This window comes from Capsicum annuum, chromosome 1 (genome assembly GCF_002878395.1).
Source record: "Capsicum annuum cultivar UCD-10X-F1 chromosome 1, UCD10Xv1.1, whole genome shotgun sequence".
Taxonomy (NCBI): domain Eukaryota; kingdom Viridiplantae; phylum Streptophyta; class Magnoliopsida; order Solanales; family Solanaceae; genus Capsicum; species Capsicum annuum.
In genome coordinates, this window is record NC_061111.1 from 10,868,075 (window position 1) to 10,881,982 (window position 13,908).

A 13,908-nucleotide genomic window follows, 5' to 3' on the forward strand; every position below is an offset into this window, starting at 1 on the left:
TCTGCAGAAGGTTTGAGAAACTAGCAAGAAAAATATAGAAAATTTATGAGAAGAGAATATTATTTGCGCGGCTGCACGACTAAGTATGTAGGGCCCGTTGAGATCGGAGTCGGAATTTAAAGTTTATGGATTTCGAATTTTTCCTAGTTTTAACAAAAAAATGTATCTAGATAAAAATTGATTCATTTCATTTTTCCGCTTTACTTTACTTGATTTCTATACCAAAATCTCATTTTACTATTCATTTTAGTCAGTGGCGGACTCAGGATTTATGGATTGTGGATGCTTAAAAAATTAAAAAGCTGAAAAAAATAAAAAAATCATCTCAACAAGGTTTGAACCTGGGACATTCCTTTAGTGGAGAAGCTTAAGATCAATTTAAATGTCAATGCACCCAATTAATTTTTGTTTTAGTGGGTGCTTTTATCTCTTTTATACCTATTTTTGTATTTTTTTTTATGTAATTATACCTATTCCGTATCGAGTTTACTGGATGTCAGAGCACCCCGAAAATATATGTAGGTCCGCTCCTGATTTTAGTAATTACTTTTTTCTCATATATCTTTCATATTTAATAACTATAAGTCAAATTTAGAATTTCAAAATAGCATGAATAATTAGTTTAATAAAGTACATTATTAATTAAAATTTTCTTTAAAATGTGTGTATAATTTCAATATTGTGGATGATAAAGACACAGAGATATGATGTGTTGGTTTACGAAGAAATATATCCTTGTAATTATTGAATGCCAATATTATATGAGTTCAATTTTAGAATATTTTCTCTTACCATAATCTCTAGTCATGATTATGTACGTCCATAATTGACTAGTGTAGATCTTTCTTTGAAAATAATTTTTCATGTTTATCGTAATTATAGGAGCTTAGTATAAACCCCTCAATTCCACTTTGTTTGGCAAGATTCAAAATGTGAGATCAAAGTATTTAATTTTTGGCGTAAATTTAGAAATAAATTATATATATAAGAATTTTTCTGAATTCATTCGTTGAAATTCTTTCCTTTGTATGTGAATAAATACTACTAATCAATCATGCATTAACAAAATTATTCGCACTTAATATTTACTATTTACTATGTAAATCGATTTTGCATGCGTTATTATCCCGATAATTCCCTTTATAACTCTGATCGCATATTGTAAATTGTAATTTTTTTACTATAACATTCTTGACATTATTGATGATGACTCCTACTATTATTATTAAAGTCAAAATATTAATATCCCAATAGAAATCTTATCCTATTTCTTTGTATATATATAATTGTTGATTATGGGATCCTTTTGGATATATGTGCATGGACCAATATATGCAGGCGTGGATATGTGTCACCCTCGATAAAGACCTTCAATAATCAACAAGTACCTAACTTCCTAACTTACCAATTGAGTAAAAAAAATTCTATCTTACGTTTTAGTATGTATTTATGAAAAAAAAAAAACTTAAACATTTAAATTAACTTAATTTATTTTATTTTTATAAAATTAATTAAATTGACGCTCGAGAAACAAATGTCACAATCTTTAAAATGGAGAACAATCTCTAATTGGTGGAAACTTCACCCCCATGCACCCTCCAACCCACACAAACCCAAGAAGTGGATTGTATAGTTTTTTTTAATACAAATTTTGCATCTATTAAAAACAATTATTTAAATAGCTATAAATATTTTATATTTAGAATTCGTCTAATTGCCCTTTCCCTAGGACTCTTTAACTTTTTTTTTTTTAATTGACTATCAAAGATTGTGATAAGATAGTAAGAATATCACTTTATTTATGGTCATATATTTCAAATATGATCGTTGGAATGAAGTCGTCTCTAAGGAGTGTTTTTTACTCTTCATATATCATTCCCACATTCCTACAAGCAGAATATTGCCCTAATCATAAAACTTTCAGAAATATAAAAAGGAAAGTGCTAAAATGACCACAATTTTTTTGTCCAAATTTGGTCATAATTGTGAAAAGACTTACATAGCTTTGTGAGTCTTTCTCAAATAAATTTTCACATAGAGCAAAAATATCTAGTTTATAGTGTGAACCTAACTTTTTTCTATTGTGGCAAAAAGATTTTTCCATGTAAAAAATCTGATATTTATTTGTTATATTGGTCAAGTTGCAAGATTTTCAAAGTTGAAAAATGATATACGTATTAAATGTTTTTAATATATCCTTTTCTTGATGGAATCTTTGTACTTTTTTTCTTTCTTTTTTTGGGATATAAAAGAGTTTTTATTCAAAATGTACTAGTGTGGGTACAGCTTGCCTAAGTACTTAGCCTCTTTTACGTCTTGATTCAACAATGACACAAAAAAAATGACCAAATACAAATAGAGGCAGAAAAAAAAGTACAAAACGATTTCTACATTTTCCCAACTCATTGGCTTACCTTACTTCACGGATTTCTTGGAAACTGAGTGTTTTTTGTACTTTTGTTTGAAAACTAGGAAGGGGGAACCAAAGTAAATGAGAGAGAAAAATTGGAATCATTCCATAGTATGTATAAGAATAATATTGCATCATAAATATGATAATATTAATTAGTAATGTTTGAATTAATTATGTTGTGATTATTTCTTATTCAATATTGTTCGATCTGGTGTTTACAATTAAATCAATACTAACATACACAATGAAGTCTCACAAATGAAGTTTGAGAAGGTTAAAGTATGCACAATGATGGATTCAAGATTTAAGATTTGCGGGTGTCCGGAGATTCCAATACATTGTAAAGACTTTCGATTTCACATGAAAACTAAAACGTTCATCTATCGTTTTAGTTTTCAGAGTGCTTTTCTATATTATACATAAATTTTTATACATTCTTTATATAATTGTACCTAATCTGCATTTGATTTAACAGGCGCCAGAGCACCACAAAATGACATACAGATCCTTTCCCGAGTATTCATACTTTATCTCTATCTTAATCATGATTAATGAATATATATATGTGTGTGTTTTGCTTCATGAATACGGTCGCCTTGGTAAATTAAATTGCTTTGATGTAAATAGTTGGTGTAGCTAAATATTTACCAAAGTACAAAATTAATACTTTTTAAACCTTTATTACTAAGAGATCCCACACTTTTAGCTTCGGTGATAACTCAACTCACAATCCTAAAATTAGAAGTGATTAACATCGGGATAACTCTTTCCGAAAATTAGTACTACATTATTAGTGAGTTTAAAAGGATAATTATTTCTCGTTAAAACAAAAAGCAAAAAGATGTTCTTTTTTACATCTTTATACTATTAAGATAGCGAGCCATGTTTGGTGAACTTTTTTCTTCATAAAGAGGTTAGATTTGGATGTCAAAAGAAGAAAGAATCATAAGTATCAATTTCATTTTGTTTTCTTCAAATGAAAAGGAATATGTGGTGGACCTTCAATGCAAAAGATTTCTATAGAAACAATAGTTCTACTTCTATTAGAAAAGAAATTACTCTCTTTAGTTTTACAATATTTGTCACAATTTTTTTTTAGAGTTAAATAATATAAATTTTAATGAACATTTTAAAATTTATGTCTTCATCACTGCAACTTATAGTATTACTAGCAGTTTACTGCACGTGTCTTGTATGTGTAACGTTTGATTATTTAAAATTAATTAATTTTGTATCATTAATGAAGTGTAAAAAGTTTAAATCACTTTTCAAATAGCCTTCACACTTTAATATAATAATGTAAACATAAACATATATATATTTTACCGCCATAAATTTCAAGTGGTTGATGGATAATCACTTTTGCCTTAGAAATGCAGTACCTCTTTTTGAATCATATTTCTAGTACGGTTATTTTTCTCTTTTTTCTATATTTAAAATTTTTCCTAATTTTTTAAAGTCAAATCTTTACAAAATCATTGATTACATACTTAAAACTTCTAAAATTTGGTATTTCTTGTTATAAACTAATAAAGTATAAAGAAAAAGAGTAGAGAGAGTAATTCTTATTTCTCTTGAGGGATTCTCTTGATGAGTTCATTACAATGAAGGAAAATCCCTTTATTTATAGGAGAAAACTAACTTTGGGGTTTCTAACTTTTTCATAAATAGACATTCACTATACATGGTAAAGTAGACATTCACTATATATGGTAATATATTTATAACACTCCCCCTTGAATGTCTAATTGACAGATAGTATGCATATATGCTGCCTTATTAAAAACCTTACAAGAAAAACCAGTGGGATAAAACCTCGTAAGGAAAAAAGAGTACAACGCGTGTTAACTCCCCCAAATGAGAACATTATTGAATCTTTACATTCCAATCTTGTGCACCATCTTCTTGAAAGTTGCAGTTGGGAGAGACTTGGTGAATAGATCAGCCACATTGTCACTTGAACGAATCTGTTGCATGTTAATATCACCATTCTTTTATAGCTCATGTATGTAGAAAAGTTTTGACGAAATGTGTTTCGTTCTATCTCCTTTTATGGATCTTCCCTTAAGTTGTGCTATGCATGCTGCATTAACTTCATATAAAATCGTGGGTACTTTGTCACATTTCAAACCGTATTTTTCTCGAATGAGATGTATCATGCCTCAACCATACACATTCTCGGCTTACTTCATGAATAACTTTTATCTCAGCATGGTTCCATGAAGTGGCTACGATAGACTGCTTTGTATATCTCCAAGATATTGCAGTACCACCATATATGAACACATAGCCTATTTGAGATCGAATAGCCTATTTGAGATCGAGATTTATGTAGGTCAGATAAGTACCCAACATCAACATGAACAATAAGATCGGGACTGCAAACTTGCTATCAAATTAACTGAAAAAGGCTATATCAGGCCTTATAGTATTTGCAAGATACATTAGTGCATCAATTGCACTAAGATATGGTACTTCATAACCAATGAGTTCCTCATTCTTTTCTTGAGGTCGGAATGGATCCTTATTCAATTTTTCATGTTTCTCATTTAAGCAAAGATTCTATTGCTTTTGAAAACTCTCCAAGAGTTCCAATGATACTCAAATCATCAAATTATCTCTTATGAGGGTAATAAAAAGTTTCTCAAAAACTTTATATGCTTCAAGCATTTTGAATCCTTTAGAGATTGTCATGTGGATTTTTGTCAAGTGACAATATCCAACATGTCAAGTGTGACATCTTTAAGTGTCTGGACTGCAAATCAAATAAGTTTTGTACTTACCAAAAGCATCCTTTCGTGTCACTTGATAAATATTTCTACGTCATCATGCTTAAATAAACGTAGAATTCGGATCCTCATAATACTATGCAGTATTGCGTCAATATTGTATCAAAGATATTATCAATGATATATCATTTTGTATCGGTTCACAATGTGACATAACATTTTGAGATCTCATCACTTCATTATTTTCAGATACTTGAACCTTTCATAGGTTTCATGAATTGTTATGTCGTAGGCTCTTGAAGAGCACATTGCCTTCTTATTATGATTATTTGCTCCTTATCCTTTTCAAGGATTATTTCATTTGGAACCGATTGATCTACCATGCTTCACGCATGCATAGATTTTTTCCTTTAGGGACACAAAATAGGAGCACTTGCAGCTTAAATATGAGATGCTTTCGGCATTTGACTTGAATTATCTTTTGAATGAGGATCTAATGATAATTCCTAACATATTTTTTAGTTGCTTGTAATCTCCCCCTTATGTTAGAAAATCTAGCATACATCCTCTTTTTTCTTTGAGGAATCCATCTTTGTGCATCATGGTATATTCATTAATCGTATACCGCACATTAACTATTAGATGGACGTGTGATTCTTGACTTAGAACCAAGAACCAACTTTGAGGGGAAATTAATCATAATTTATTGGTTTGATGCATACAAGTACTTTTGTATATTATATTTCAAACCAACACATGAAGCTTTTGTTCTCAATAGTTTAACTATTTATTGAAGACATTCGATGCTAAATCATGATCATCAAGATGAATTGTCTTGACTGAACAATCTGAAAGTTATGCTCTTAATTCAATTTTATTGATCAAGCAACTTTATGAATGTCAAACTACAGGTTGATAATAAATATACATGTGATTATCTTATTGATGCATCTTTTCAACATATCACATGAAAGGTGAACGGGCCCTTATTCACCTTTTATATTTTTCAGATTTTGAGAGATCTAATCCAATAATTAGTTGGTCCAACCAACTTATCATGAGAACAAGCAACATGAATAATTCTTGAAGAATTTTCTAATTCTTCATTATATGTCCAACACTCAATATGCACATCTTCGGAATGTCATTATCGTTCATGTCAACTTATAAACTTTTATTCTAGCAAACTCCAAGTTTACCATGACATGTACTTTTTTACTTTAGTAAATTTCAGATTTACTATTACATGAATAAATTTCAGATTTACTATTTAGAAGTAGATTTCAAAATAACTCTTCTCGATTATTCTGCCTCATTCGGAGGTGAGTTGTGATACCATCACTATCAAGTACACGTTTGTATTGATAAGCTTTACTAATTATCATCACATTCACCCAAGGAATGGATCTATGCTTATAACAATTAAAATTCTCATTCCCATGAATGAAATATAATCGTGTGTTAAGCCTATCAAATTGATAGCTTATAATCCCTTTTATGATATTGCTACTTTAGGAGCAAATCGAGGCATACATATGATCTAGAGAATTTTTCTCTAACATATCTTATGATCATAATACGCGTGTGAAAATATCATCACTTTTGATGATCATTATCATATTGTCTCTCTACGCGTATATTCGTGTATTCAATTTCTTGTCTTCTTTCAGACATATTATGCACTGCTATCATATACACTTCAAGAATGAAGTAAGTTGTCATATTTCAGAGTTATCATATATTGCTACCATATTCACTTCATGGAATGGAGCATATTCAATGGGACATATTTTATGATTTTTCATTAAAAATACATTATTTTGCCGTAGTCATCATAATATCATCAATATGGTGCATTGAGATTCAAACTCAACTTCTTATCCATATAAAAGCGTCTTAGGCATAGATTGATGGGACTAAAACCCAACATATTATCATCCCTTTTGATAATATTGTTCTTGAGGAATAAATTTAAAACATAAATGGTTTCAAAACAATTATTTTTCCTCAAATCCAACAATAATTATATTATTAGTAGCAAAAGACAAATAACATAAGGAATCACTAACGTTGAAATTACCTTTAGATTTATAATCTCACCTTGTTTGGTAGAGTCTCGTACTGATAATGTGTTATAAACTAATAAAGTATAAAGAAGAAGAATAAAGAGAATAGAGAGAGTAATTCTTACTTCTCTTGAGGGATTCTCTTGATGAGTTCATTACAATGAAGAAAAACCCCTTTATTTATAGGAAAAAACTAAACTTGAGGTCAGAGGCGGATCCAGGATTCGAAAGCTCCGGGTGCCACCTTATTTTGAACAATAATGTATACTCCATACGATATTTTTATGATAGCGGAGTCAATATTTAAGGAATAAACTATAATTATATATATCAGCAAATATTGGTATTACATGAAGGCTTGCCTAGTTGGTATTGTCAAGTGTTTTGTAAGAAGAGGTCAAGGGTTCCATTCTTCATAGTCACAATAAAGTAGATATTCACTATATATGGTAATATATTTATAACACTTCTTAAATTTTTCTTATTCTAACAATTTTATATTTATTTATAAATTTTTTAAATATTCTTAAAATCAAATTTAGTTGATTTAGAATTTTTAAACTAATAGAAAAAATATTAGTTTTCATTAACATATAAAAGAAGTGATTGAAAAAAGAGATAATCTTGCATTGGGTCAATTAGCTTATTAGTGAATCTTCATCTGTCTATCTTTTTTAATGGTGAAATAATACATACTTTTTCACTAGGCTTGATGTGTGTCATCATCATCAATTGTCAAATGAATGCTTACGAGATCACTTGTGGATCAAGTCTTTGTAAATAAGCGATGCCACATAAAACGCATATCTATCTATTTAATTTTATATAAATTTAAACTTAAAAAAATGAACGAATATAGATGCAAAGTTAAAAAGTAGTTAGTACATATTTATCTATTATGCCCTTTTTTTCCCCTATGTTGTCTGATTCTTTATATACGGAAAATGTTAAAAGAATTGACAAGCATATACAAATATGGAAACTGTTACCGCCATTTTCGTTCTCAATGGCCCTTTATGAGCTAGCTTTTGAGGTTGAGTTAGGCCAAGATCCATTTTTTTATCACGATGTCAAAGCCAGACCCATCTAGTTCATTATTTTTGATGTTGGGCCCCCTGTCTTATATTGTCCATGTCCAGCCCTGAGCGTGCGGGGGTGTTGGAGTCCCATATAGGTGGACGTGCCGGGTGTTGGAGTCCCATATAGATAGGTTAAAGGATCCTTGGTCTCGTCTTGGATAATCGTCCCCTCATAAGCTAGCTTTTGAGGTTGAGTTAGGCCCAACATTCATTTCTTTATCACATGTTTTCTGTTTTCCATATATTCATTCCCTCAATTTCTCCGGCTGTCCTCCCTTTATCTTCCTACACTAAAAGGTATTAATAATTACAAAATTTTGATGTTTTATTTTTCATGCAGTTCGTTTGATTATAATGTGTAACAAGTTTATTTTTAGAATAATTATTAGTTATTAGTTTTTTGTTTTAGGATAGAATTTTTTTTATTTATTTTTTGTATCAGAGAAGGGGATCTTCATAAGATTGTTGATAATGTTAAATCTCCATTTGCTTTATTTTATTCTGAGTGCCATATACAATAAACATATCTACTTTTTATGAGTTTGTGTTTCAATTTGTTTGTCTGATTGACTTGCATGGAGTTTAAAAAAGTAAAAGAAGAATTTTGTAATCTTAAATGATACGTAGAAGGCATGCATTCTACATATGGTTTAAGATTACAAAATTCAAAAGTTGAAACTAATGAGTTGCCAAAAATGGAAAGAGACATTCTTGTTGAGACTGACCAGAAAAGGAAAGTAAGATAAATGAATTGACAAAGGGTAAGATAAATGAATTGACAAAGGGATTATGGAGTCAAATACAATTTGCTTGCTCTATTGGTTATGTAGCATTTTTCACCCTAAATGCAAAATATAAATGTTGGTTAATTATTATATTATCTGTGTTGGTAGGAGGTAGCAAATACTTGGACGTGGAATAGTTGAAGTGTGAACTAGCTAGTACGAACACCAGGGTTGATTTCTTAGATGATCACTCAACTAATACTAATGATCATCTCAATATATCACCTTTCTTGATCCCGATTTTCTTCACCAAAATAAGGTGACGTTCTAAGATAATAGTTATTAATTAAGCGAGTGACCATCTGAAAAATAAAATCGTGAATGCCACCATTATCGAGAACCAAAAAACTAATTGTTAGTATCTTAGTTGGTGCTATTTTATGTTATGAATACAAGTTTTCCATCCTATAATCCTCAAGAACTAGTGGTAAAATCTACTAAGTTTCAGTCCAAGACATGTTATTACCAGTTTACCATAGCTAGAAGACTAAAAAAAAAATTTCTTACTGAGAGTCTGCTGGATTAATTATCTCTGTTTAAACGAAATCGATGGAGTTAGAGTTGGCTTTCAACTATTATTGCTTGTATATATCTTACTTCCCGCATTTGTTCTCTTCTTCACTAATGGTCTTATACTTGAAAAAGATTGTTTTTGCTTTCGTGATGCGTTCATTTGTGGGGTTGTAGAAGAAGCTTGATAATTTTACCTTCGCGTATCTTGTGATACTGCGCAATGGGCTCTATTTGGAGACTTCAACCAAAATGACCGTAAAAACATATATCGATAACTATGCAACGAATTTCTAGAGGTGTTTTGCTGAAAGAATCCCAAGACAGTAAAGTAGTTAATCGAAAGTTTTGTTTGGAGGATCACCCTCCTGTTGTTGGAATATTAACGTTAATTAGTACATATTTGTGTCTTGCAAATATTGTGTCTTCTACTTCGGATCATGCCCCTACATGTTTGAATACTCTTATTGATTTGTTTCATCCTTTTCTTTGTTGGAGGTATCCGATGGCTGGTTTAGGCTGCAAAATGGATTGAAATCAGATGTGTGTCAATGCAAATATCATCTGATTAACAAGGTCGGATTTTTGTGATGTTGGCAGAAGTGTTTGTTTGCCAAATGAGATGAGGAAATTCTTGCGGCGTATAATTGTTGTTCGGTTGTTCAGAGTTAGTTGGAAGAAACTAATTGTTATAGGCACTATTTTAACAGTTTTTAGGATCATTTCAAATTTACAGCCTCCCAAATCCGTTAACAGGATGGATTATCTCTCCACCCTTGCGTGTTTCATCTTACCAACGCGTAAATCACGGAAAGAATTCGAGGGAACTTTCAGTGACATCAGATAACCAGTCGAAAAAGAGTAAGCATTTGCCCGCAGTTGTTTCGCTCAACTCTACAGCCAGAACGAACCGATCAATGCAAGTTCTGGAAAGACGAGAAAGACTTCTGAGGCGTAGGAGAAGCAGGATGAATGCACAGCTAAAGATTATTTTTCCGCCTCCACCTGTTGTACCCGATCACTTGCAGGTTGATATTGCGATTATCATATACTTATTTTGTTTCTGGCTGTGTTGCTCTTCTCTAATGTAGTTATCTCCAGAGATCTATAGCAGCTTTGAAACCAAATGAGGCTCTAGCATACGCTAAAAGAGAAATTGAGAAAACTCCTCTAGTCACCGATGATCCAGACTTGTATGCTCCTCTATTTAGGAATATTTCCGTCTTTAAGAGGTACGATGGTCTATAGTTGCCTAAGTAGCTCTTGGTCTGATACAATCTAACTTAGTGGCTGTGTTCTGCTTTTGTTATTGCATTTAACTATTAACAGTGCCATACTTTCGTTCATGAAAGAAAGATTAGGTAATTAGTAATGTAAGTCACCAGCAAATTTAGCAGTAATAATGGTATTAAGACAATGATTTTCCCTTACTCACTGGAGATTGATGAAGAATGTATTGGCAAACCAGAACGAAGAAGAACCTGAAGGGCTTTTCTTTTCTTTTGTGTTCCATATTTTGGATATATAGATAGAGATAGATACAAAAGGTATGATTAGACTTAGATTTTGTTGCCTAAATGTAAGCAATTCAGATATCTAGGCAAGATGTAACATGTGAATTAAAATAGTATGGCTGACACAAGGGAGTGTACATGAATATTACGCGATAGATGTAAAGACCAACAATGCTATGTCGGGGTGAATGTTCTTATGTGTCTTAGAAATGTGGATGTTAAGATTGGTGTGTGGTCATACAAGATTAGAAATGATCTTATCTAATAGATGGTGTAAATAATTTCGTTATGCAAATTATAACTATAGAGGAAATGAAAAGGCTGATAATTTGGTTATGTCCTACATAGGCTTCCAAATGAACCAATCCTTAGATGTAATTAAACATAACATTTAAGGTGTTAAAACAGCACGAGGTAGACTTAAAATCACTTGGATAAAAGTTGTCTCAAAAGACCTACAATGTATAAACACACATTTTGGTGAAATTCCAGGAGCTATGAGCTGATGGAACTTCTACTCAAAGTTTACATTTATAAAGAAGGAGAGAGACCTATTTTCCACGAACCTCATCTTACGGGAATTTATTCATCGGAAGGATGGTTCATGAAATTGATGGAGCAAAATCGTTACTTTGTCACTAAGGACCCAGAGAAGGCTCACCTATTTTATCTGCCATATAGTTCACGCCAGTTGCAGATGGCAGTGTATGTGCCTAAGTCACATAATCTGAGGCCGTTGTCTATATTCCTGCGGGACTATGTGAACATGCTAGCTGCAAAGTATCCCTTCTGGAACCGCACACACGGAACTGATCACTTTCTAGTTGCTTGCCATGATTGGGTATGCATCCACGTCTTCTATTCATCTGGTTTCTTGCTTTTGATATCTGTTATTTTAAGTTGTCTATTGTGTTTCTGTTATCACACTATTTTGTTGTTGTTACTGTTACTTTTCTGAAGGCTGTATACTTCTTTCCTTGTTAGTTTTCATGTTTTCTTCGCTGCCGTTTTTTCTTTTCATAACTACTTTGATTTTCTGCACTTGACCCGAGGGTCCTTCCAAAACAACGTCACTACCTCCACGAGGTAGGGGTAAGGCCTGCGTACACTCTACCCCTCCTCAAACTCCACTTGTGGGATTTCACTAGGTATGTCATTGTTGTAGTCTTAGCTGAATTAGCTTGAGTTCTTTCATGAACACTCCGTAATCTATTGTTTTTTTTAGGTAGTCAGACTTATCACAACGAAATCTGGTATATAATCGTGCAAAAGATTGGCGTATAAAGATTGGGTGCATCTTTAAGATTGCTCCATCATATTTTAATGACTCAAAAGTTTAAATTTTTAGATGGGATGGTCACGCATTTCAACATGGTATCAGAGTCAAACACATACCAATTCACATGGTCTATTAGTTGTTAGAGCCCATCTTATAACTTCAACATGAATTTTTACAATTATGGATTTAATAGTAGCCTATAATTTTCTTACAACTATGTAGATTACCATTTCTTACAGGGGCCTTACATTTTAAAGGATCATAAGGAGCTTATTAGAAACACTATGAAAGCTCTCTGCAATGCAGATATATCTAAAGGAATATTTAAAGCTGGGAAGGATGTTTCCCTTCCGGAGACCACCATAAGGAATGTCCATAAGCCTCTTAGAAACGTTGGTGGAAAAAGAGTGTCACAACGCCCAATCCTCACCTTTTTTGCTGGAAATATGCACGGGCCAGTCCGTCCCAAACTCCTTTAAGTACTGGAAGGACCGAGATGAAGACATGAAGATTTATGGGCCTCTACCGACCAGAGTGTCAAGAATAATGTCTTATGCTGAACACATGAAGTCAAGCAAGTACTGCCTCTGCCCGATGGGTTTCGAAGTGAACAGCCCAAGGATAGTCGAGTCAATATACTACGAGTGTGTCCCAGTGATCATTGCTGATAATCTTGCCCTCCCATTTGACGAAGTGCTCGATTGGAGTGCTTTCTCACTAACTGTTGCTGAGAAAGATATTCCTAAGCTGAAGGAGATTCTATTAAGTATACCTCTAAAACGTTATCAGGTCATGCAGCATAATGTCAAGAAGCTGCAAGCATTTCCATTGGAAATCAATGCCTACTAGATATGATCTCTTCCATATGATTTTGCATTCCATTTGGTCTAGAAGGCTCAACCAGTTACAAGAATCACAGATATCATAATCCCTCTCGAGTTCTGCCTGCTTTCAACTAGCCCGGGTACTCGTTGTACAGCAACATGAACCATATTTTAAGGGCTCTTTTTAACAGTAGTTGGCCGAATTGTCAACAACTGCCAAATTTGAGATGATATGAGGTAGGTACTGCTAGCTTTTTCCACTTCACTCGAAAGAATACAAATTCCTCTTTTCGCGTCCCTTTTTCTAATTTTGGTCTCTGCTTGCGACTCAGGCATTACTCAATAGGGATGCAAGACTGACAGGTCCCTAGTCCTACACATGCACACTACAGCAGAAGAGCAAAAGATAGTTGGAGTTTAAGACTTTATCCCGCGCCTTCAGCATTTATCTTCGTAAGCTTTTTCCACTCTAAGTTGAATTTTCGCACGGTATAAACCAGAAGGTGTTCTCAGAGATGAGTTATTGTGTGCATAGAAAAGGAATGTACATTGCCAGACATGAAGTGGTAGATCAAGATATGTAGTTGATCTCTTGTATATCGCGATAATACAGTAGATATTCTTGTTGGTAGATCAGCTGTTTTAAACACAATGTCAAATATTCATATACCAGGGAGAGAGTTTCCCTTATACTTTTCTGATGTGTATA

At 32.5% G+C, this 13,908-nt stretch overlaps 1 pseudogene; it reads left to right on the forward strand.

The window, feature by feature from the left end:
• The first annotated feature begins 8,081 nt into the window (after positions 1-8,081).
• On the forward strand, positions 8,082-13,902 carry LOC107852887 (annotated as a pseudogene).
• The last annotated feature ends 6 nt before the right edge of the window (positions 13,903-13,908 follow it).